This window comes from Triticum aestivum, chromosome 3A (assembly GCF_018294505.1).
Source record: "Triticum aestivum cultivar Chinese Spring chromosome 3A, IWGSC CS RefSeq v2.1, whole genome shotgun sequence".
Lineage (NCBI taxonomy): Eukaryota > Viridiplantae > Streptophyta > Magnoliopsida > Poales > Poaceae > Triticum > Triticum aestivum.
Genome location: NC_057800.1, coordinates 599704982 through 599708949, shown reverse-complemented (window position 1 = coordinate 599708949; position 3968 = coordinate 599704982).

Here is a 3968-nt window from a genome sequence, read left to right as displayed (position 1 = left end):
CTTATGCTTCTTGCAATATCTATCTTATCTATTTGGTGTGTACTTACAAACCCAAAGCACTCCACAAAAATTGACATGTTTATAGGAGACATTTTCATCATAACTAGTGCAATCATCATTGGTGTCATGGATATTCAAAGAATTCGTACTAACAACATTGCAATCATGCTCATCATTCACATATTTAGTGCCAAACATTTTATAGATTTCTTCTTCTAGAACTTGAGCACAATTTTCCTTTCCATCATACTTACGAAAGATATTAAAAAGATGAAGCGTATGAGACAAACTTAATTCCATTTTTTTGTAATTTTCTTTTATAAACTAAATTCATGATAAAACAAGAAACTAAAAGACTCGATTGCAAGATCTAAAGATATACCTTCAAGCGCTAACCTCCCCGGCAACGGCGCCACAAAAGAGCTTGATGTCTACTACACAACCTTCTTCTTGTAGACGTTGTTGGGCCTCCAAGTGCAGAGGTTTGTAGGACAGTAGCAAATTTCCCTCAAGTGGATGACCTAAGGTTTATCAATCCGTAGGAGGCGTAGGATGAAGATGGTCTCTCTCAAGCAACCCTGCAACCAAATAACAAAGAGTCTCTTGTGTCCCCAACACACCCAATACAATGGTAAATTGTATAGGTGCACTAGTTCGGCGAAGATATGGTGATACAAGTGCAATATGGATAGTAGATAAAGGTATTTGTGATCTGAAATAATAAAAATAGCAAGGTAACGAATGGTAAAAGTGAGCGTAAATGGTATTGCAATGCTTGGAAATAAGGCCTAGGGTTCATACTTTCGCTAGTGTAAGTTCCCTCAACAATACTAACATAATTGGATCACATAACTATCCCTCAACATGCAACAAAGAGTCACTCCAAAGTCACTAATACCGGAGAACGAACGAAGAGATTATGGTAGGGTACGAAACCACCTCAAAGTTATTCTTTCCAATCAATCCGTTGGGCTATTCCTATAAGTGTCACAAACAGCCCTAGAGTTCGTACTAGAATAACACCTAAAGACTCAAATCAACCAAAACCCTAATGTCACCTAGATACTCCAATGTCACCTCAAGTATCCGTGGGTATGATTATACGATATGCGTCACACAATCTCAGATTCATCTATTCAACCAACACAAAGGACCTCAAAGAGTGCCCCAAAGTTTCTACCGGAGAATCACAACGAAAACATGTGTCAACCCCTATGCATAGGTTCATGGGCGGAACCCGCAAGTTGATCACGAAAACATACATCAAGTGAATCACATGATATCCCATTGTCACCGCAGATATCCAAGGCAAGACATACATCAAGTGTCTCAAATCTTTAAAGACTCAATCCGATAAGATAACTCCAAAGGGGAAACTCAATTCATTACAAGAGAGTAGAGGGGGAAGAAACATCATAGGATCCAAATATAATAGCAAAGCTCGCGATACATCAAGATCATACCATCTCAAGAACACGAGAGAGAGAGAGAGAGAGAGAGAGAGATCAAACACATAGCTACTGGACATACCCTCAGCCCCGAGGGAGAACTACTCCCTCCTCGTCATGGAGAGCACCGAGATGATGAAGATGGCCACCGGAGAGGGATTGCCCCCTCCGGTAGGGTGCCGGAACGGGTCTAGATTGGCTTTCGGTGGCTACGGACGCTTCTGGCAGCGGAACTCCCGATCTATTGTGCTCACGGATGTTTTTAGGGTATATGGAGATATATAGGCAGAAGAAGTACGTCAGGGGGGCCACGAGGGGCTCACGAGGGTGGAGGGCGTGCCCAGGGGGGTGGGCGCGCCCCCTGCCTCATGACCTCCTCGCAGATCCCCCGACGTGCACTCCAAGTCTTCTGGGCTTCTTTCCTTCCAAAAATGAGTTCCGTGAAGTTTCAGGTCAATTGGACTCCGTTTGATTTTCCTTTTCTTCGGAACCCTAAAACAGGGTAAAAACAGAAAGTGGCACTGGGCTCTGGGTTAATAGGTTAGTCCCAAAAATGATATATAAGTGTATAATAAATCCCATAAACATTCAAAACAGTAGATAATATAGCATGGAGCAATAAAAAATTATAGATACGTTGGAGACATATCAACATGCTTATCTAAAAGTATGTGTAAAACCATATGCTTTGATCACACTACCAAAGCATACATTCCAACTTCGAGATGCTTGCACCAGTCAATAAATGGATCACTGGAGCTTACATAGTTTCTGAGCACCTTTCGGATTGACAAACCTTCTGGTTGCATCATATACAACTCTTCTTTAAGAAATCCATTAAGGAATGCAGTTTTGACATCCATTTGCCAAATTTCAAAAAATGCGGCAGTTTCTAAGATGATTCGGACAGACTTTAAGCATAGATACGAGTGAGAAACTCTCATCGTAGTCAACACCTTGAACTTGTCGAAAACCTTTTGCGACAATTCGAGCTTTGTAGATAGTAACACGACTATCAGCGTTTGTCTTCCTCTTGAAGATCCATTTAATCTCAATGGCTCGCCGATCGTCGGGCAAGTCAATCAAAGTTCATACTTTGTTCTCATACATGGATCCCATCTCACATTTCATGGCCTCAAGCCATTTCGTGGAATCTAGGCTCATCATCGCTTCCTCATAGTTCGTAGGTTCGTCATGGTCTAGTAACATGACTTCTAGAAAGGATTACCGTACCACTCTGGTTCGGACTATACTCTGGTTGACCTATGAGGTTCGGTAGTAACTTGATCTGAAGTTTCATGATCTTCATCATTGGCTTCCTCACTAATTGGTGTAGGAATCACTAGAACTGATTTATGTGATGAACTACTTTCCAATTCAGGAGAAGGTACACCTACCTCATCAAGTTCTACTTTCCTTCCACTCACTTCTTTCGGGAGAAAATCCTTCTCTAGAAAGGATCCATTCTTATCAACAAATATCTTGCCTTCGGATATGTGATAGAAGGTGTACCCAACAGCTTCCTTTGGGTATCCTATGAAGATGCATTTCTCCGATTTGGGTTCGAGCTTATCAGGTTGAAGCTTTTTCACATAAGCATCACAACCCCAAACTTTAAGAAACGACAGCTTATCTTTCTTGCTAAACCATAGTTCATATGGTGTCGCCTCAACGGATTTAGATGGTGCCCTATTTAATGTGAATGCAGCTGTCTCCAATGCATAACCCCAAAACTGTAGTGGTAAATCGGTAAGAGACATCATAGATCGCACCGTATCCAATAAAGCACGGTTATGATATTCGGACACACTATTATGTTGTGGTGTTCCAGGGTGCGTGAGTTGGGAAACTATTCCGCATTGTGTCAAATGAAGACCAAACTCATAACTCAAATATTCACCTCCATGATCAGATCGTAGAAACTTTATTTTCTTGTTATGATGATTTTCCACTTCACTCTAAAATTCTTTGAACTTTTCAAATGTTTCAGGCTTATGTTTCATCAAGTAGATATACCCATATTTGCTCAAATCATCTGTGAAGGTCAAAAAATAATGACACCGGCCGCGAGCCTCAGCACTCATCGGACTGCATACATCAGTATGTATTATTTCCAACAAGTCAGTTGCTCGCTCCATTGTTCCGGAGAACGGAATCTTAGTCATCTTTCCCATGAGGCATGGTTCACAAGCATCAAGTGATTCATAATCAAGTGAATCCAAAAGCCCATCAGTATGGAGTTTCTTCATGCGCTTTGCACCAATCTTACCTAAACGGCAGTGCATGTTGTACTATCATTATCAACTTTGCATCTTTTGACATCAATATTATGAATATGTCACTAGTGCAGAACCGGGCAATAGCACCGGTTCGTAAGGCCCTTTAGTGCCGGTTTGGTAACCGGCGCTAAAATGTAGGCACTAAAGGCCCCCCCTTTAGTACCGGTTCAGCACGAACCGGTGCTAAAGGGCAACCACGTGGCACGAGCCAGCTTCGGGGGCAGGGAGCCCTTTAGTACCG